The 21,657-nt window shown below is 48.2% G+C and overlaps 1 protein-coding gene across 9 annotated transcripts in view; it reads left to right on the forward strand.

Annotated features, from left to right (window-relative positions):
- The window catches only part of TET3 (tet methylcytosine dioxygenase 3), a 98,411-nt gene that overhangs the window by 32,644 nt on the left and 44,110 nt on the right, over window positions 1-21,657 (forward strand). Inside the window, exon 1 of one of the 9 annotated variants that reach the window (XM_060276398.1) lies at window positions 12,534-20,210. The exons of 6 other annotated variants lie outside the window; for them this stretch is intronic. The gene's annotated coding sequence lies outside the window, so the exon portion shown is untranslated. Of the gene's footprint in view, window positions 1-12,533; window positions 20,211-21,657 lie in introns of those variants that run through there. 2 more of the 9 variants (XM_035121073.2, XM_060276399.1) reach the window with 2 other exon arrangements.

Raw genomic sequence — 21,657 nt, forward strand, 5'->3', positions numbered from 1 at the left:
CGCAGACAGTTTCCAGGTCATGTGACCAGCATGACGAAGCCGCTTTTGGCGAAACCAGAGCAGCGCACGGAAACGCCGTTTACCTTCCTGCCGGAGCGGTAACTATTTATCTACTTGCACTTTGACCTGCTTTCGAACTGCTAGGTTGGCAGGAGCTGGGACAGAGCAACGGGAGCTCACCCTGTCGCGGGGATTCGAACCGCTGACCTGATCAGCAAGCCCAAGAGGCTCAGTGGTTTAGACCACAGCGCCACCCGTTACATAACCTTATTGGCTTCTCCTATATATGCACCTGGGTAAAGTATTACAATACGCAACATCAATAATTTATTGCTCTGCAGAGCTACAGCTTGAATTTGCCTTTCTTTATCCATGGTATAACTATTTCATTAAAGGCAAAATCAAGAGAGGAAGGAAGGTGCCTTTTTAAAATGGGAGAAGCTTTCAGATTCTGCATTGGCATTGTCTCCCCTATTGGTTTCCTAAGGCCACAAATCTGGTCAAATCTGCAGAAGCACTTTGGATAATGGGTGTGCCTCATTTTAGAGTGTTTGGGACATTTGAAAGAGTATCCTTTCTCCTCCTCCTCCCACCTGCCTGGAAATGAGGCCTTACGGCAGCGGTGGTTGGCAGTCAAAATTACCAATTGGTTCTTGCTGCAGTCTGCTTGCTTGCCCGCCTGCCAGCACGTGGCTTTTAGGTTTATAAACATTGCAGGCTGTGTGTACACCTCCCTGTGAGTCAGCGAACTTCAGCATGGTCCTAGGGCTTGCAGATTGTGGATGAGAAGCTGGAAGAGAAGGGAGAGCAACATTTTCTTGCTTCTTGGACCCAATCCCTGAAATGATGGTGGCACCAAAACCTATCTTGCTCTAAGCAGGTTCCTTCCCCTTCCCCTTCCCCTTTCTCTTTTCCAATTGATTCATTTGGCTACCTGGGAGACCCAGCAGGAAACTTGCGCAAGTCATGGTGAGGCCAGAAAGTGTGTGAGATGCTCCCCTGCATAAGTGATTTGTAGAAGCAGACCTCCACTTGCCTGCCTGTCAAAAACTATTCAAGTGCCTGCTTTTTGCAAATTTAATCTTAAGTTTTGGAACGACACACTGGGAATGGAAAATATGAGGGCTTAACGCTGGACCCACTGTTATGGCTACATAATGGGGGGAAATACATTTCCATGTTCAGCCTGCTGTTTCTGTTTTTTAAAAAAGCAAATTTTCATAAAAGCATTTTGGAAGATGGAAGTGTGTGCTTTTTTTGGGCATCAGTTGGGATTTAATTACTTTGGCTATTTTTAAATTTATTTTGTTGCCTTTAGAGTGACTGGAAAAGGGAGCTGAGAGATTGGGGGACAAAGAAGTGGAAGAATGCTTCATATCAGATGAAAATAATGATGCACGGCCAATTCTGGCAAGCAAGGCTACCTAGTAAATTGTGTCCTCTAGAGCCAGCTAATTTAGAAAAGAGGGTGGGCAGGAGATACCACCGCAATCAAAACACACCAGTTATTTGAAGGGGAGATGTTTGGTGGGTGAGTGTTGTATTGGTTCAGCTTTAGTATGTCAGCAGCTAGTAGAGCTCTCTCCTCCCCCTTCCTTGCCGCTGCATTTGAAGAGTGCCTTTTCCACAAGGGCTATTTTTAGCCACCCGTCTCCAGGCATTAATGGCAAAAAGAGTGACGCCATAGCTCTTGTGCGTGAACAAGATTTCCCCTGCAGCTCACTCACGTTTGATCCTCTGGCACTGGGGAGGGGAAGATGAGAGGAGGGTTGTGAAAACTAGATTTGGGGTTTAGCCAGAGGTCCTTTTTTTATCTCAATAATGCACCAATATATTCTCTCTCTCTCTCTCTCTGTGTGTGTGTGTGTGTGTGTGTGTGTGTGTGTGTGTGTTGCCTGATCTGCTGGAAGAGAAGAATATATTCCCTCCTTAATGGAAACAACATGACTATTGAGAGAGACGCAGAGGAATTTCTCTGGCATCCATTTCTTGGAGGCCTCTTAGCCACATTAATTCTTGAAGCACACTGAATGCATGTTGTTTGATTTACAGATGTGTTCAGATTTTGGGAGCTTTTTTGTAAAAAATAATAATAATCAATACAAATCTGGCATTCAGCCCCACTAACAAAAGCTCTTCCCCCTAACAGAAGCCCGCCCCCCACAACAAATATCCTGGCTATGCCCATGTCAGCCTTCCTCAGCCTTGTGGCTTCCAGATGTATTGCAATTGCATTACACCTTCCATCAGCCCCTGCCAGCAATGCCTAGATCATGTCGAAAAAGCACTTTAAAAAAGCAGGGGAACGGGCTTTTTAGCAGCTGTGTGTATAGTAGAGGCCCACCATTGCATGGTGTCAGCCCATAAAAAGTTTCCCTTCCCTTTCAGTTTGATATCAAGCAATGACTTGAGATCAAGTTTTTGTGATCTAGTAAATGCATCCAATTCATGTGACCTTAAATATGATTCACACTATAGGACACGTTTGGAAAGTGGAGTGGAGAAAGTAAACAGGTCTCACTTGATACAACTTGCCCTAAGATAACCTTTGCTAACCTGGTGCCCTCTAGATGTTTTGGAATACAATTCCCATCAGGCCCAGCCACCCTGGGCTTGCTCCCACCAGACACAATACCACATGGTTGTGCTCAATGGTGAGTCTTGTTGTCCAAACATATGGATGGCACCAGATTGGGGGAGGCTGGCTTAGATAGTTACATAGCTTTTACATAGCGCTTGTCCATGTTGCATTACGTTTACTCAGTGCCTGAAGTAGGTCCCATGCCAGTATTTTGGGTAGGATTAACCAGAAGCATATTTGTTGCTTCTGGCTATGATATCAAGTGGCAACCTGTGTGTGCCAATGGGCTCTCACAGATCTGTTGTCCCTCATAAACTTCTGCATTGTCCCAGCCATTGTGATTTTCATGTGCACATATCCGATTGCTGTTCACCAAGGTGAGAGCCGTGAAGTGGCAAAAGATGTCAAGGTTCCTTTTGCCTTCTCCGTAGCCATGAAATGGTAAATAGAAGTTCAGCAAGCACTGTTCCTATGATGTGATATGTGAATCTCCAAATTCTTGGAAGAAGGCTAAACTATGCAGGCGGGCCAATTAAACTAGTTGAGAGAATGCCTCAACTTCTGTACTTCTGCAAAGATATATGTGCTTGATTCAGGAACAAATCTTGAAGTCAGTGGCGGAGCTTCATGCTCTGACTCTGGGGGGTGGAGAGCAGGCGGGGGCGGGGCTGGTGCGTGTCCCAGGGGCATGGTGCGCCACCCACAGGGGTGTGGTGCCCAGTGTGCGCAGGGGGGCAGCCGCGATGGCACCCCACCGGGATCACACTGCTGGGGGTGGTGTGCTCCTCCTGCACTCCTATTCCTCCACCAGTGCTTGAAGTTGCACATGGGGGGGAGGGATGTCTTATTGGGAAGGGGATTCTGTCAATCGATCCTGGTAGGAACACTCACGAGCAAATTGTGTCAGGAGCCCATTGAAGTGCGATGTTTTCAGGTGTGCACTCCCATGCAAGTCAGACTCAAAGTCAACCTGAGCAATGGAATTTTTTGCATTGGTACTGGCCCCAGAATGCTGCCCCAGAGTGCTACCCTGCCTAGGAGAGCCCCTCAACTTTAAATTATGGGGCTTGGAAGTCCTTTGGATCTCGTTTTAAAAGTTTGTTATTTGTAAAAGGTAAAGGTACCCCTGACCGTAAGGTCCAGTTTCGGACAACTCTGGGGTTGCGCGCTCATCTCGAGGGAGCAGGCGTTTGTCCACAGACAGCTTCCAGGTCATGTGGCCAGCATGACTAAGCCGCTTCTGGTGAACCAGAGCAGTGCACAGAAACACTGTGTACCTTCCCGCAGGAGCAGTACCTATTTATCTACTTGCATTTTATGTGCTTTCGAACTGCTAGGTGGGCAGTCCCGAACAATGGGAGCTCACCCTGTGGCGGGAATTCGAACTGCCGACCTTCTGATCGGCAAGTCTCAAGCTCTGTGGTTTAGACCAGTGTTTCTCAACCAGTGTGCCTCCAGATGTTTTGGGACTACAACTCCCATCATCCCTAGCTAGCAAGACCAGTGGTCAGGAATGATGGGAGTTGTAGTCCCAAAACATCTGGAGGCACACTGGTTGAGAAACACTGGTTTAGACCAGGCATCCCCAAACTTCGGCCCTCCAGATGTTTTGGACTACAATTCCCATCATCCCTGGCCACTGGTCCTCTTAGCTAGGGACCACGGGAGTTGTAGGCCAAAACATCTGGAGGGCCGCAGTTTGGGGGTGCCTGGTTTAGACCACAGCGCCACCCACGTTTTGTTATTTGTAGAAGAGTGGAAAACATTTTGGGGCTCTGCTCCTGAAGGCCCAGGTAGAATTTTATAACTTAGGAGTGTTAGACATACATGGCTTGAATGGCAAGTCCGCTGTGAATCACTTTCTAGCTACAACTTTCTCAGAGAAGACAACTTTCAGGCAAACTGCTCTTCCTGTTTCCAATAGAAGCCGGCTGTGAAGAGTACTAATTGGCTGTCCCTTGTGACAGTCATACAGTCCCTCCCCCCTTCCTTTCCTGGAGCTGTGTTTCAAGTAGCGGGGAAACTGGCTTTAGAAAAAGGGTGGGTGTGATTTGTGAAAGTGCCACCCATACTGGATGAGTATGCCAGACACCTGACTTTTGGGGGCAGGGAGGGGAGAGGGGACTCCCAAAGCCTCTCTGGATCAGCTGGATTTGGAACTGGGGTTGTGCTGTTGTGTGCATCTGGGGGAGCAAAGTTGAAAAACATTTCAGGATGCATTCCTGTACATTGGTAGGTACGTCAACTTCAGCCACTTCTAAAGAAGGCTAACAGGACCATTGTGATACAGTAGCCCAGCCTATCAGTTACCACATGATCTAACAGACTCTATGTGGGGCCATTGTTGAAGATTGTTTGGACACCTACATTGGTTTAAATTGTGTCCCCATGCCTTTGATGAGAATGAGCCAGAGGTATTGCAACACATGTTTGAAATAGCCTATCATTCAATTTTTTTGGTACTGACCTTAAAAAGCAGGCCAGGGTTCGTGATAGCTTACGGGCTGTTCCCGCCTTGTCTGTCAGCTCTGCAATGCATTGATGTCATTAGGTGAAAAGGTTCTAATCCAGGTACTGACCTTGTTTGAGTCCAGGCTGAAGGGCAAGGGCCTTTTTAGTGGTGGCACCCTATGGTCTATTCTTTATGGAGGATCGTACAGAAGGTTTCTGTGCTCCGGCTGTATTGGAGGGGGTGGTGGAATACAGTAGAATTTTGGACTACAAGAATATTTTCCTTGAGGGTGGATCTGTTCCTGGTTGCTTTGCTGCTGGTTGTTTTTGGTTTCCCTTCTGCCTTATTTATATTGTTGTTGTGCTTGGATTTTGGGATTTCTGTGTGCTTTAATGGCAGAAGCTGTTTTGAGAACTGAGTGAATGTGATATCATTTCAAAATAAAAACAGCAATAAGGATGCCTGGCCCTCTTGACTTGTTACAAATACTATCTGTGCAGTTTCTCCCCAACCTGGTGTCCTCCAGATGTTTTGAACCATACTGTCTGGGGCTGATGGGAGATTCAGTTCAAAACATCTGGAGGGCATCAGAGTGGTGGAGACTGGCTAAGAGGATTGAGAGCTAAACAGTGTGGAAAGTGCACAGCTGCCAGAAGTATTGGAACGACACAGGAAAGTTTGGAACATGATAGTAGTCTTTGCATACATTTACCCCTTTGCAGGGGCAGGGGGATTACTTCTGGGGAGTGTAACTGCCACATTGCGGGGAGAACCTGGGAAGTGGACTTCTGTAGATGTATACAGTAACTGTTCAGAAATGTTACAGATTAAATATCAGGAAATCATTTATTTAAAGCAGTGGTTCCCAAACTGAGTGGTAGTGCCAACTGCGGCAGAGGGCAATAGGGTTACCTAAGGTAAAGGTAAAGGTACCCCTGACCGTTTGGTCCAGTCGCGGACGACTCTGGGGTTGGGGCGCTCATCTCTCGCTCTAGGCCAAGGGAGCCCGCGTTTGTCCGCAGACAGCTTCCAGGTCATGTGGCCAGCATGACTAATCTGCTTCTGATGAACCAGAGCAGCACATGGAAATGCTGTTTTTACCTAGGGAGACACTAAGAGGCAAGGGGGTGGCAGGAGGGCACTGGAGGTGTAAATGTCTATCAGACTTGAAAAGTTGGTGTCACTGGATCAAGTTCATCAGTTTTGTTGAATTAATTAAATAGTTTTAATTGGATTTTGTATAAATGTGCAATTAATTTTTTGGTGTTATTAACTGCCTTTGTGGACCATGCAAACCATTATTCTGAATAATGCTTTTGATAGGATAGGGTAGGGTAGGATAGGAGGCACAGAGAATGAGTTTATGGAACCAAGTGGGCTGTGGCCCAAAAAAGTTTGAGAACCACTGATTTAGAGCATTTTTACTTTGCTTTTCAAGAATAGTTTGATCCAAGTTTGGAGGCTCTTCTGTTCTTTTGGGGGGTGTCTGAACTCGTAATTATTGTCATTCAAAGGCCTCCTCACTACTTTTGTTTAATCCCCCCCCCCATTACTGCTAACCTGGTATAGCCACCCTTCCAAGTGTTTGCATAGCCAGAGGAAGAATGGATGGTTTGTTTTAAGCCATTCATTCCCTTCCCTGAGTAAGTGTTGGAAACATCAGTTCAGAAGCTAAGAGTGCTTCTGCTAGGGGAGACAGCTGGTCTAGATGTAAGGAAGAGGACTGACTCCAAGTCTTTTTATTCCCTTGGAACTTGCTCCATCAAGTTCTGACTCAAACAGCTGCTGCAAGGAGCTTGGAAAGCCCCAAGGTTTGTCCTGCCAGCTGGCTTCCCCCTGGACATACTTGCTTCTGCTGTGCACTGTGTGGATACTAGGATGGGGAGTTCAAGTTACGGTTTGGGCACCAGCATGAATGGCTGTGTTCTTGAAGACACTTCCTTTCCCTGGCAGCCCTTTTCTCTGACATCGTGGTTTCACTTTGTCACCGGAAGGTTTGTGCGCATTATGCAATTTACAGCAAGACACATCAGGAACTTCCTTACTGAGCTGAAATAAGGGTCCATCTATTGAACAAATAAGGGTCCATCTATCTACCTGAGTATCATTTGGCTCCCAGCTACTTCCCAGGTTTGTGGCAGAGGGGCTTTCTTGTTGGAGAATTAGGGGCCTTGCATGGAGACTACCAAAGGTGTTTTGCATGAGCATGCTTAGGGGTGAGATTCAACTAATGAGCCCCACCAGTGGAAGCGTACGCAAGGACTTCCACTAGTGCAACAGGGCTTCCCTCCACCACCTCCTGCAAACTGGCTCTGGGGAGAGAACCCCCAAAACAGTGTGCAGGAGGAGAAGATGAGAGATGATTCTGTCAGGCAAGCAGAAACAACAGGCAGAGCAATCTGCTTAGCAGATTAGACTGAATTCCTCCTAACTTCTGTAGACTGCTGTTCTTGAGGTTGGGCTGGCTTTGTGGGCAGCTTCAACACTGGTGTTAGCAGATCAGGAGAGCCTTGCTGGATATTAGCAAAGGTCCATCTAGTCAAGCACCCAGGAGCAGGGCATGAAGGCAACATGCATCTGCCAGCATTGCTCTCCAGGTGATAAAAGACCTGCTGCTTCCACTTCTTGAGGTCGTGTGTAGCCATTGATAGACCTCATCTCCCAAGAACACTGGTAGAGGTGGTGGGGTGATGGGAGTTGCAGTCCTGGTGACGTCGGAGGCCGAGCCAGGGCACCCGTGGCCGGCTATGTGGGACTTGGGCTCACGCGGACACAGTGCGGGCGGCAGCGATGCGGAGCCTCTCCCGGCGGGGCCAGTAGTACCGCGCGGGCGCCAAGGCTGGGGAGGCGTTGAGGGGCGGAGGGCGCTTCCTCCGCATGGCGGCTCCGGCTGCGCTCCAAGCAGAGAAGCCGAGGGCAGGAGAGGTGGCCTCGCGTCGGCGTCGGCGTCAAGCGCCCAATCTCGCCAGCCTGGCAGAAGGCCGGCCTCGCAGCGGCGGTGAGGCCCCGATCCTGCGAGGCCAGCAGAAGGCCCGCCTCGCTGCAGCGGCAAGGCCCCGATCCCACAAGGCTGGCAGAAGGCCGGCCTCGCGGCGGCGGCAAACGCCCGATCCTGCAAGACTGGCAGAAGGCCAGCCTCGCAGCAGCAGTGAGGGCTCGATCCAGCGGTGGCGGTGAGCGCAGGGCAGCGAGGGAGGTGAGGCTCCCGAACGAATTAATCCATTCCCAATGCATTCGTATGGGAAACCGTGTTTCGTCTTACAAATGTTTCTACATATGAATGTGCATCCAGAACGGATTAAATTCGTAAGTAGAGGTTCCACTGTAGTTGTCAATTTCTGTCATGCCCCCACCTTAGTTGCCTGTAGTGTGTGCGGTGCTGATAATGCTGCGTCTCTGCACAACTGGCTGGATCCATGTGATAGGCAGCTTATAGAATCATAGAATTGTAGGGACCCCAAAGGTCATCTTGTTCAATCCCCTGCAATGCAGGAATCACAGCTAAAGAATCATTGACAGATAGTCATTCAGACTTAGCAATGTTGTGGCTCTTAAGTTGGTGGATGTGGTTTTCAACAGCCTTCAGCTCCCTAGGGCAGTGTTTCTCAACCTTTTTTGGGCCACGGCACACTTGTTCCGTCAAAAAAATCACACGGCACACCACCATTAAAAGACGGGGCAAATCCTGGGGGTTGGGAATGGGTGGGGGACTGAGGAATAGGGAGGGTGGGGAGACAGGGGGGAAAGGAAGTAGGTCGACCCACTGGCACACACACACACCCCAAAAAAATGAGACTGAGAGAGGTCATTCCCACAACATTTACCTGCTTTGCCAGCCCTGGATGAGGTTGGTGTACTTGCTGAGAGAGCCCTCGAGCACCGCCTCCATCGTCCTGCCTGCCGCCAGCCCCCCGCTCCCTCCTGGGCTGGCCGCGGCTGAGCTGGGGCTGCTGCTGCTGCCGCCACCGCCGCCTCCCTCCGGCCTCCCCGCTGGTGTAGCCGCCGCTGCCGCTGCTCCTTGGCAGCCCGAGAGCCCTCCCCGGCTGGCGGAGGAGGACGGCGAGGAGCCCGCCGAGGTGGGGCTGCGGCTGCTGCTGTTACTGCCGCCGCTGGACGGGGCTGCTGCTGCTCCGGAGTCCCCACCGCCCTGCGCCGCTGCCGCCGCTGCCTTCTCCATGGAGCGCGCGGGGAGAGCGCGAGGAGGCGGCCTCGGCCATGAAGTGCTGCCTCGCTCAGGGAGCGAGCGCGAGGAGATGACGGAGTAACACCCTTTGCGCCCTCGCGCCCTCCAGACTGACCCGGCCGGCTTTCTTTCCGGCGGGTCAGCGCTGCCTATTGGCGGCCGCAAATCGCCCTTCTCGTTGCCTCACGTCGCGGCACACCAGCCACCGTCTCGCGGCACAGTAGTGTGCCGCGGAACAGTGGTTGAGAAACGCTGCCCTAGGGATTGGGACTCAGCATCTTGTATTGCAATCTAAAGATATTTGGGACTGATGACCAAGTGAGATGTGACATTGGGAACCTAGAGTGGTTTGTGAAACACTCAGATGAAACAACACAAGATACAAATGGCACAGTTATTTAAAATATATGAACAGAGTTTGAACAGAGATATCGGATTCTTATCTCATTATACATGATAAGCGATCTTCAGCCATCTCAACCCTTGCTTTTTCATGCAAAACCATTTGCAGTCGTTTTCGGTCATCAACAGCTATCAGTCAGTCAAACACCCACTTCCACCACCCTTCTGAGTGATCCCCCCTCCGCTCCCCATCCCCACCCCTTCTCTACATAAGTGCCTGGGGACTTCTATTTCACTGTATCTGAAGAAGTGTGCATGCACACGAAAGCTCATACCAAAATAAAAACTTAGTTGGTCTTTAAGGTGCTACTGAAGGAATTTTTTTATTAAAATATATGTTATTCATTGAACCCAGCTTATTCACAGTGAAAACTCTCTAACATCCCAGCAGCGACATAAGGAAAACCAAGGGACTTTTATGTATCCATTTCCCCCTAAAGGTCTGGGTAAAAACGTCTGACTTGACACTGGAAGATTGTCAGTGAAGGAGCCAAACAATACCTCCAGAGGATGAGAGCTCCACAATTGGAATGCCACCACATTGCCACACGATGGACAATGCCTGTTTACAGAACCACAAGAACCATTTCCTCTATAGATCTCAAGGCTTTGAACTCTCCAGGGAAAGGATGGGCCAAGATGGAAAGAACAAGCACAAATCCTTCCATTTTAATACACAGAGTGTATTATAAATATATGAAGAGCAGTGGAGGAGCTTGTATCAGTGCTCTCCTGTCAGGGACTGGCAGGAGTGTGCACTAGGGGAATGGGGGCTGGAGTCTGACTCAGGAGGGAGTGCCAGTGATTTGTGGAGGCAAGAGTTGGAGGCAAGGGGTGTTTCAGAGCTGGAGGCTGAGCACGGGATGGGTTGGAGGAAGAGGTAGGTCAGGCAAGAGGCAAGCCAGCTGCTTCCCCAACCTCTCCTGCACCACTTTCTCCCAGAATCGGGGGCGGGGGGGCGGGCGGACTGAAAAAGGATGAACAGAGGAAGTTTCCACATAGGCGGAGTCTCTGGCTGCATGTGCACAGCCCACCTGGGGAAGGTACTGTACATAAGCTGGTGGAAGGGTGGTAGTCCCCTGTTGCGGCAACTGCCCCATAGAGTGTTGACCTAGGAATAGCAGCCTAGATGCTAGATTGGTGTGCATAGGCATCCAGAGCTGTAGAAGCAACTGTGTTATCTTTGACAATCAAGAGTTAACTATCTGCCGTGTGCATTCCTTTGGCTGTGAAGGCCTAAGACCCCCCCCCCCCACACACACACCAAAAAAAGCAGTTTGGAAGGCATTTTTGAGTGGAGAAAGAATAAGAGGCATAGCTGTCAAGTTCTCCCCTTCTTTTAAGGGAAATTCCCTTATGCTGAATAGGCTTCCTCGTGAGAAAAGGGAAAACTTGACGGCTATGATAAGAGGGAGCAGACTTAGCAGTTCCTCCTTTCTAATGTTCTTTTTCTTCCAATTAAGGATGCATTTTCACTACAAAATAAAATAAAATTGGAAGACTGATATGCACTCATGCACCATCTATATACTTTGGCCCTGAACCAATGCCCTTTCCATTACATATAGTCTCTTCTTGTTATGGTATACTGTATATAGGAATCACCATTTTAAAGAGAGTTTTCTCCTTTACGCACAAAGAAAAATGGCAAATTGTGCAAAGTAAGAAATCATGCCATAGGATTTTGCTTTTCTTGGCATAGAATTAGAGCAGCAGGCATGCAGAAACTTAAGAGAGAGAGAGAAAGAGAGAGAGAGAGAGAGAGAGAGAGAGAGAGAGAGAGAGAGAGAGAAGAAAGAGTACACATGCAAGCTCCACACCATCTTGCCCTGGGACAAGGAGGAAACCAAGATTAGATTAGGCTCCTGTCCTGCAGATGTGCAGGCAGGCCTTGCAGCGGGTCATGTGGGAAGAGCACTTGACTCATGCCCAGCATCATGAAACTTCCAGTATTCTCTGGGTTTCACTGGAACACATCTGATGCCCAAGAGAAGATGCCCAGCATGTGAACTGGGCATAGCAGTGACTACACTCTTTGGGGCTTGGAGCTCTGGCCAGTTGGTTGTGCTGCTTTGAGTTTTCCAGACTTTTTTTTGGAAAGCATACAGAGCAGATTAACCACAGGTGTCTGAAAATGTTTTCCCTGTGCTATGATGACAACCAAAGGGGACACAAAGCCCTGTGCTTACTCTGTCTGCAGTTACTCTTCCTCAGGTATCTTCGGAACATTGTCCTCCTTCCATTTGCACAGTTCTGAGGTTGCATTCTTGCTGGGCAGTTCATGAACTTACAAGCCTTCTGTGGTGAGAGCATGGTGGGGCCAGCGAAGCAAATTGAACAGTTCAAGGAGTGTATCCATCTTAGAAACAGGATCGCCAACTCATGGCCTTCTTTCCACCTTCCATGAACAATGTGAAGAACCACGGGCGAAAAAAGCTAACACAAAGGAGTTCAAGCAAAATTAAAAAAATCCTTCAGTAGCACCTTAAAGACCAACTAAGTTTTTATTTTGGTATGAGCTTTCGTGTGCATGCACACTTCTTCAGACTTAGTTGGTCTTTAAGGAGCTACTGAAGGAATTTTTTTATTTTGCTTTGACTCAGACCAACACGGCTACCTACCTGTAAACAAAGGAGTTCAGTGGAGCACACTGCAGGGCTCAGGCTGCGGAAGTCATGGCACTGATCAATTCTTATCAGCATCACATTTGATTAGTGTTGGATACAAATTGTCCCGCAAGAACCATCAGGGCACCTGAGGCAGATCCCAAAATGGTGCCCCCTTCCCTGCGAGGGAAGATCTACACCAGGAATAAAAAAAGGGGGGGGGAGAAAGATTGACACTGGGATCTGCTGCCCCTGTGGGATGATGCCACTGACGCAAATGCCTCACTTTTCTGTGGCAGAAGGAGGAGGAGGAGGAGGAGGAGCCAGCCACTGGAGCTGTACCAAGCTTGCCTGCATGCTTCACCATTGCACTTTTTGGTCATGGAGGGGCCCCGGTCCCTATTCCAATAATATTCAGAGCGGCAGCCAAAAGGGCTCAGCCCCCAGGAGCTGGTGCCCCCTGTGTGTGGCTAGTTCTTCTTACATAACTTCTGTTTCTGGGAAAGTTCCTGTTGGGTTCCTCCCGCCCCAATGGTTAAACCCACAGCACTTTGTTTGCCTCCCATCTGCAGTCCTCACAGTGGCTTATTTTTCATTTGCCTCTCGAGTCTCTTGCTTGCTGCTTGTCTGAGTGTAATATCAAAACCGGCTGGTGCAGTCCCAGCCCACTATAATGTTTAATTTCCCTTTGTTTTCTTTTGGGGAGTTGGCAGGTATGCTCTTTGGCTCTTTAAAGATTCAGAACCTGCTGAGGCAGCTCCAAAGTCTCTCTCTCCCCCTCTCTTTCTCTCTCTCTGATCCAGTATTTGCATGTGCCCTTAAAAAAGTAAAATAAATAAATAAGTGAGCTATTAACAGACTTAGTTCAGCCTCAGAGCTGTGGTTCCAATGTTGCTCCTGATTAGAGCCATGTGGTGAAGGAGGGGATTGTTTCAAGGCTACATAGCCAAGCCCTTTCGCTCACTACAATAGCCAAGTCCTTCCAGAGTTCTCAAGACGGGTTTGTGTGCAAATCTTGGAAACAGCTCTTAAAATGCCTTTTAGCAACACTGACACTTCAGAAGAAGACAATAAATATTTATTCAGAGGATTGTAGAAGATTTTTTGGGGGGAGCATGTACACACACATCTCCTTTTTATCTTTCTTAGGCAGGTTTTGCCTGTTTGTGTTCTTTCAAACCAATTGTGAAATGGGAGCAGGCTTTTAAATCAGGGCAGGGATAATCAGTAAATAAGTGAATGGTATTACATGATAAATACAGCACATGGAACCATGATTTAGCTGCTTGGTTGTGTATGTATGTGTTTGTGGTTCTCCTTGGCATGTGAACTAGGGTGTCAGAAGAATGTCTCTAATTTTATCTGTCAAAAGCTGAAGGATTGGCCTCTGAATAATTGGGTTTGTGCACCTCATTCATTCATTAATTGACTGGGGGTTTGAAATGGTTAGGATACTTCACCATCATAGAATCATATAGTTGGAAGGGACCTCAAGGATCCTCTAGTCCAACCCCTGCAATGCAGGAATCTCAACTAAAGCATCCAACCTCTGCTCAAAATTCTCCAAGGAGAGTCCACCACCTTCTCCATTCCACGGTCAAACAGCTCTTCTTGATGTTTAGATGGAATCTCCTTTCTAGCTTAAACTTCATATAGTTGTTGTCTATTAGAACCATCTGGATATGTGACATTTATTCTGGCCCTTCAAGATGGGGGATTCAGAATGTGCTCCGAAATGGTTAAAGAGATACTCCCAGTCTGAGCCCTATATTGTATGAGACAGCAGCACTTTTTGCACCTTACAGTTAAGAATAGAGGCATGATACTTTCCTCCTAACGGAGCATGAGAACAAGCCAAGCCAAGTGGGATAGGCAGGGTCCTTGCATTGAGATTTGAGACAGGGGCATTTGCAGTAGCAGCCAGTATTGTACATTTGTGTAAAAGCTTCACTTACTAGAGTGTTACAAGATAGGTAGCCTTTGATGGGTAACAACTTGACTCTTTGATGCAACGAAAACTGCAATGGGAAAACGTGTCACTCCTATAGCTGACTAACACTTTCCCCTTGCTGTCATTAAACTTAGTTTGGCGCTTCCCACCAGCAGTGAGGAACTGAGCCTGGAGTTGTGTGACCCAGGACCGCATGCCCCATGAAACGGGGTTGGAGATGCGGCCATGTAGATGTAGGGGTGGAGCAATGTCTCTGCAGTACTGGGGACTTCTGGATCGTGTCAGAGGGATCATTTATGAAATTTATGAGAGAGAGACCGGGGATGGGAGGCAGGTTCTTCGCTGTTCTTCGCTGCGCTTACCTTGGAAGGGATTTCGTTAGGATGAGACGATGCTCTGACGTCAGACTTGTAGTACTTGGATGGGGGGGGAGGGAGCTGCAATTGGCCACAGCCATGTTTCTGCGCTTCTCTTGCAGCGAGCGCAACTGGTTCCTTTTAACAGAACGGTCAGGAGGGTCATCCGAGGTAGTTTTGTAGATGTCTGCAGTAGTAGGAAAACACAGCACTTGCAAGACGCAGTGCTTTTAAGAGTGGGCGACTTCTTGTGCATACGTCAGTTTGTGGAATTAGATTTTATTCTTTTTTAAAAATACGTATTTTCAAAAGACCCTTTGGAAAGGTGAAGGCCTTCCTCCTCCAAGCCTGCTGGGGTGTGGCTTCCCCCACCCCTCCCAGGGGGGGAAGTCTCTTCCTGTCTCCTGCAGCAATCCAGTCCTCTCTGACTCTATGCAGCACTGCAGCCATCCTGGGGATGTACGTGCAATGTGCAGGAGGGATAATGGCCCCCACAGCTGTTCGGAGAGGGGAGGGGGAGGTCTGTGTAGGCTGAACAACTAGATCACTGTTACCTCCTCTGCGATCAGTCTTCAGTTGTGGTATATCTCCTTTTCCTCGGGATTCCTCCATGCTTTGCTTTTCTTCTCCTTCACCGTATTTGGTTCTCTCTTGGCGAATTCTGAAAATGTAAGTGCTTCCTTGTGCTGTTTTCCCCTCTTCTCCCCCTCTCCTCTCTTGCCTGCCGTTTTCCAAGATGTCTGTCTGTCTCCTTCTTTGTGCTCGCTGGAGAAGTGATTGACTGGTTTGTTCTTTGCACAGAGCACTTAGCCAAAGGCAGCTTTTTCTGCACACAGGATGGGCTTGCCCTCCTGTAAGCCGAGTTCACAAATCTGGTGTGTAAGGCAGCAAACACACATGTCATTTTTAACAAACAGGATTTGCAGCACTGTAGCTAAACCGGAGGAGAAAATTGGGGCACCATTAGGGGAGGCTGAGTGCACTTTGGAAGCACTGTGAAATGCGAACCTTTTGATGCCTCTGTCAACATTTTGCTTGCTGTTTCTGAATCATGGCAGTGCCGCTGTGCAGGAAGGGTTGAGGCACGAAGATCTGCAGACAGAGCCCAGAGAGGGAGGCAGATGCACTTCGAGGTGTGGAGGATACTCTGTCATTTTGGTTTATTGCTTTTTTTGCACCTTGCAGCTTTGCAGTGGAGTTTTCCCCATAATTGCATCAAACCACAAATGGCTGCTAACTTTTTGAAGTTGGATTTGAAACCTTTGCCAAAATCCTTGAGTTCATTTTTCCCTTTAATGTTGGGAGTTCTTTACATTTTTTGTTTTAAATTTTAAAAGAATGTAAACCTTTTGTGTTGGGGGTGGGGTGGGAAATATGTGACCCCCCTTCCAACTTTCATTTTCCTCTTGTATTGCTATTCCCTCCCCCCAGCCACGGTGAGGTGTGGTGGGGGAAATGTTTTATTATAAAGCATTAGGGTGACTTTGTATTTGGGGTGGTGCTTCCTCCAGGAACATTTAGGCAGGGGGGGCATGCCACATAAATGATCCTTGCTCTGGGACCAGCATGTCCTCCAGGGGGATCTTTGTTTGCAGAGGAGGAGAGGAAACCAAAGGGTTTGTTCGGATCATGGAGTTTTTGCAAGGGAGCTGGATGGGAGGGGGATGAATGCACAAAAGGCTCTGGCAGACCCTGCTGCTACTGCTGTGCTGGGAAAGAACAAAGGAATGGATTGGAAAACACAGGAATGGGTTAACAAAAATGGGCAAATTTAATCTGCAAAAAAATAATACTTGTAAAAATCAGCAGCGTTCCATAAAAGCTGGTGTATTTATCTAGAATTTTAGAAGTTGGCCAGCCTAAGTTAGATTGTTGTGATTTCAGGATAAGGTAAACTTGTCCCAGCTTGTTGCCAAGACTGGACTCAAATTTGCTGCTGCTTTTTTTTAACACGGGCTGCAAGCATAATTGGGGGTGCATTTTATTTCTGCTCCTCCTGCTTCTTGAGGGGGGAATTTACTTTGCAACCTGATGTTTGTCCACATGCAGTTGCACCTGAATGTTGGAAGATTCAGGACAGCTAAAAAAACCACAAACTTCTTCATGCAGTACAGAGTTAAACTGTAGAATTAACTCCCATAGGAGGCAGTGATGGCCGCCAACCTAGATGGCTTTAAAAGAGGATTAGACAAATTCATGGAGGAGAGGGCTATTGATAGCTGCTAGCCATTATGGTTACACTCTGTCTCCACAGTCAGAGGCGTATGCTTTTAAATACCAGTTGCTGGAAACCACAGGAGGGGAGAGTGCTCGTGCATTTGGGCCCTGCTTTTGTGGGTTTCCCACAGGCATCTGGTTGGCCACTGTGAGAACAGGATGCTGGACTAGATGGGCTGTTGACCTGATCCAACAGTCTCTCCATATGTTCTTTAAGCAGGTACACTGACACTGAACAATGTCTCTTCCCCTGAACACTTTTGAGGTGTAGACACACGTGCTCCCATTCCCAACACATCATAAAAGCACTGGGCAATGGGCTTTGTGGGGTGGTGAATGCTTCCCTCTCCCATCTTTGGACCTGGCCATTATGGCCAATTATCACCCAGTCTCAAATCTTCCATCCTTGGGCAAGGTTGGTAGTCACTGAACAACTCCAGGCACATCTGGAGGATGCAGACCATTTGGATCCCTTCCATAGCTGCCAAGTTTTCCCTTTTCTCGCGAGGAAGCCTATTCAGCATAAGGGAAAATCCCTGTAAAAAAGGGATAACTTGGCAGCTATGATCCCTTCCAGTCAGGGTTCAGGCCTCATCATGGGACTGAAACTGCCTTGGTTGCACTGGTTGATGATCTCCAGCGGGCTAGGGACAGAGGTAAAAGCTGTTTCTTAGTTCTGCTGGATCTCTCAGCTGCTTTTGATACCATTGACCATGGTATCCTTCTGTATTGTCTAGGGGGGGTTGGGAGCTGGGGGCGCTGTTATGCCGTGGTTCTGCTCCTTCCTCCTGGGCCATGTCCAGAAAGTGGTGTTGGGACCCCTGGGCACCCCATGCTTTTCAACATCTATATCAGTGTTTCCCAACCTTGTGCCTCCAGCTGTTTTTGGACTACAACTCCCATCATCCCTAGCTAGCAAGACCAGTGTCAGGAATGATGGGAATTGTAGTCCGAAAACAGCTGGAGGCACAAGGTTGGGAAACACTGATCTATATGAAGCTGCTGGGAGAAATCATCAGGGGGTTTGGGCTAGATGTTCATCTATATGTGGATAATACCCAGCTCTACCGCTCCTTTAAATTGGAACCAGTGCAGGCAGTGAATGTCCTGTGTGAGTGTCTGGAGGTGGCTGGAGGATGAGTGGTGGGTGGTGGCTAATGGATTGAGAATGAATCCTGACAAGACAGAAGTACTGTTTGTGGGGGACAGGAGGCGGGCAAGTGTGGAGGACTCCCTGGTCCTGAATGGGGTAACTGTGCTCCTGAAGGACCAGGTGCACAGCCTGGGAATCATTTTGGACTCATAGCTGTCCATGGAGACACAGGTTTATTCTGTGTCCAGGGCAGCTGTTTACCAGCTCCATCTGGTATGCAGGCTGAGACCCTACCTGCCTGCACACTGTCTCTCCAGAGTGGTGCATGCTCTGGTTATCTCCCACTTGGGCTACTGCAGTTCACTCTACATGGGACTGCCTTTGAAAGTGACTCAGAAACTACAACTAATCCAGAATGTGGCAGCTAGACTGGTGACTGGGAGCAGCTGCCGAGACCATATAACATCAGTCCTGAAAGACCTACATTGGCTCCCAGTACGTTTCCGAGCACAATTCAAAGTGTTGCTGCTGACCTTTGAAGCCCTAAAAGCCCAGTATACCTGATGGAGCATCTCCACCTCCATCGTTCAGCCCGGACTCTGAGGTCCAGCTCTGAGGGCCTTCTGGCAGTTCCCTCACTGATTATGTGAAGTTACAGGGAGCCAGACAGTGGGCCTTCTTGGTAGTGGTGCCCACCCTGTGGAACACCTTCCCCTCAGGTGTCAAGGAGATGAGTAATTATATAACCTTCAAAAGACATCTGAAGGTTATATAAGGAAGCTTTTAAATGTTTAATGTTTTATTATGTTTTTATATTGGTTGGAAGCTGCCCAGAGTGGCTGGAACAACCCAGTCAGATGGGCAGGGTACCAGCAACAACAACAACAACAACAACAACAACAACAACATATTATAGGCTGGAATGTGGCTGGTTTTCAACTTGCAGTAGCTCGAGTAGCCAGCATGCCGAGTGGCCTGGGGTGATGGGAGCTGTTAATCATCAACATCTGCAGGGCCGCAGGTTCTCCATCCCTGAGCTAAAATGGGGGGGGGGAAGCAGTGGTGTTGCCTGCTGCCAGTTGCTCTCTCTTCCTCCCTGTGTGTGGTGGTGAGGATTGTGCTGAGAGAGAGATGGTGGCTATTGTTGTCTGGGCCGGAGGGAGAAAGTGAGTAGCCAGTGAGCAGCAGCCGTACTGAATGGTGTACCCCTTGCTGGGTTTGAGTCTGGCAGGTGCTGCCCTAATGATACCAGTTGCTGACAGGTTTGTGCCTGGAATAGTTCACCTACATGAACACCCCATGACTTTTCTCTGAAGTCTATTGGACAAACAGGCCAAACCCTACGCCAAAGGATGAATGGACATAAATCTGACATCAGGAATCACAAGACAGAAAAACCAGTAGGAGAACACTTCAATCTCCCAGGACATTCTATACAAGATCTCAAAGTAGCTGTTTTATTGCAGAAAATTTTCAGAAACAGGCTGGAAAGAGAAGTTGCTGAATTGCAACTCATTACCAAGCTTAAAACCACGGAGAGACCTGGTCTGAATAAGGACACTGGATTCTTATCTCATTATACATGATAAAGCTTTCTTTAGCACCTCAGCCCTTGCTTTTTCCTGCAAGACCAATTGCAGTCGTTAACAGTTGTTAACAGTCAGCTGCAGGTTCACCACCCCTATCAGCCAAGCACCCATTCCCACCACCCTTCTGAGTAATACCCCTCCCCACCCTGACTATACATAAGGGTCTGGTGACTTCTGTTTCAGTGTGTCTGAAGAAGTGTGGATGCACACGAAAGCTCATACCAATGACAAACTTAGCTGGTCTTTAAGGTGTTACTGGAAGGATTTTTAAATTTTGTTTTCTCTGAAGTCTTTGACACATAGTAATAATAATAATAATAATAATAATAATAATAATAATAATAATAATATTTGGCACAGTTATTATCTCTGCAGCCCACTGAAACCTTTAAAAAGTCCATGTAGCTGTAACCAATGGGCATTCTTTCCCTTCCTTGATCTCCTATCCCTTCCTTTGTCAAGTTTTAAATATACGTTCTGTAAGGTTAGGACCTGTTTTCTTTGCACAGTAACTTTGATGGTGTGGTATAATAAAGTTGATCACAAATAGCATTTTGGGTTCACAGGTTGGGAAAGAGGTTGGATTTGTACCTTACAAGAACACAAGAAGAGCCTGCTGGATTAAGCCAGTGGCCCATCTAGTCCAGCATCCTGTTCTCACAGTGGCCGACCAGATGCCTGTGAGAAACCCACGAGCAGGATTTGAGCACAAGAGCCCTCTTCTCTCCTGCAGTTTCCAGCAACTGGGATTCAGAAGCACTGCTGCCTCCAGATGTGGAGGTAGAGCATCGCCAACATAGCTAATTATCTCCTCCATCAATTTGTCCAGTGCTCTTAAAAAGCCATCTAAATCATTGGCCATCACTGTCTCCTGTGGGAGTGAGTTCCATAGTTTAACCATGCGCTGCTCCCTGAAGAAATACCTTACTACTCCCAAAGCCACATATCTGCATTCCTCTCTTGTCCCCTAGATTATCTTCTCTCAGCTCTTCTCCCTTCATACCTCCTTGGCAGCTCCTTTCCCCCAAAGGCCTACCTTTTAAATCTGGCACCTACATGAATTGCCTCACCAACCCAGTGAATAAGCTGCATGGAAAGAATTAGAAATCTCTCTTGCCTATTTCAGAGTGTTGTAAGAGCCAGGCATTGATTGTGCTCAGCTAGGATTTCTCCAGATTAATAATACTAGAGCAATAGGGTGGCTGAGGCAGCACAGTCAGGCAGGCAAGCAAGCAAGCAAGCAAGCAAACAATACTAGGTAGTTAAATATTTTATTCTATTAATAAGTTTCTATACTGCCCTTCACCCAAACTGGTCACAGAGTGGTTTACAAAAGCAAGCATAATAAATGGAAACATTAAAACATTCTCATAAATGATAGAAGTGGCATAGTTAGAAACACCATAAAAATTACTTGACCCCATCAGCCACTGAAAGCCTGGTGAAAAATATGAGGTTTTGATCTGGTGTCCTAGATTGCAGATGGTCAGGGCTCCATAGTATTTGACTGGCATTGGTAGCCAAGCCACAAACTGCAGTTATCAGGATGCTGCTTTTCCACTGGTCCCCGTCTTTGCATCTCTGCTCAGTATCAGCCACTATGCTACCTCAGTTCTCTTACAGCTGAGGTTTTCAACCTTTTTGAGTCCATGGCTCCCTTGACCAACTACATTCTTTCTGTGGCACGCTGTGGGGCTCAGGAGCCCAGTTAGGTCACCCTTTGCCGTCAGAGCTGGCAGCCTCTCACCCTTTTCCGGACACCCTCCCTTGTGGAGGGTTCCCTCAGCCTCCTCCCCTCTCCTTGGGAGTCCTCCAGGTAGCCGCTGCTGCCACCCCTGGTCTCTGAGCTGCCTCCCCTCCCCCAAAGAGATGTGCCTCCTCACACTGCCCCTCAGAGGCCTGGGAAGCACCCCCTGGCCAGCCCCAGAGGCACCATTTGCCTGGGGAGCTTGTAGCTAGGGCTGCTGCAACAAACAGCTGTGCAAGCCTTTGGGAGGCAGAGATGCAAGAGGGCATCAAAGGAAGGAGGGAAGGAAAGAGGGACGGAGGCCAGTGTTGCCTGTGGCACCCTGGACTATCATTCAAGACACCCCGGGGTGCCACAGCACATGGGCTGAAAACCCCTGTCTTACAGCATCCTTCGCCAACCTGGGGTCCTGAAGATGTTTTGGACTACAACTTCCATCAATCCCAGTATCATATGGCCTTGGTGGCTGAGGCTGATGGG

Source organism: Zootoca vivipara, chromosome 6, assembly GCF_963506605.1.
Source record: "Zootoca vivipara chromosome 6, rZooViv1.1, whole genome shotgun sequence".
Taxonomy (NCBI): domain Eukaryota; kingdom Metazoa; phylum Chordata; class Lepidosauria; order Squamata; family Lacertidae; genus Zootoca; species Zootoca vivipara.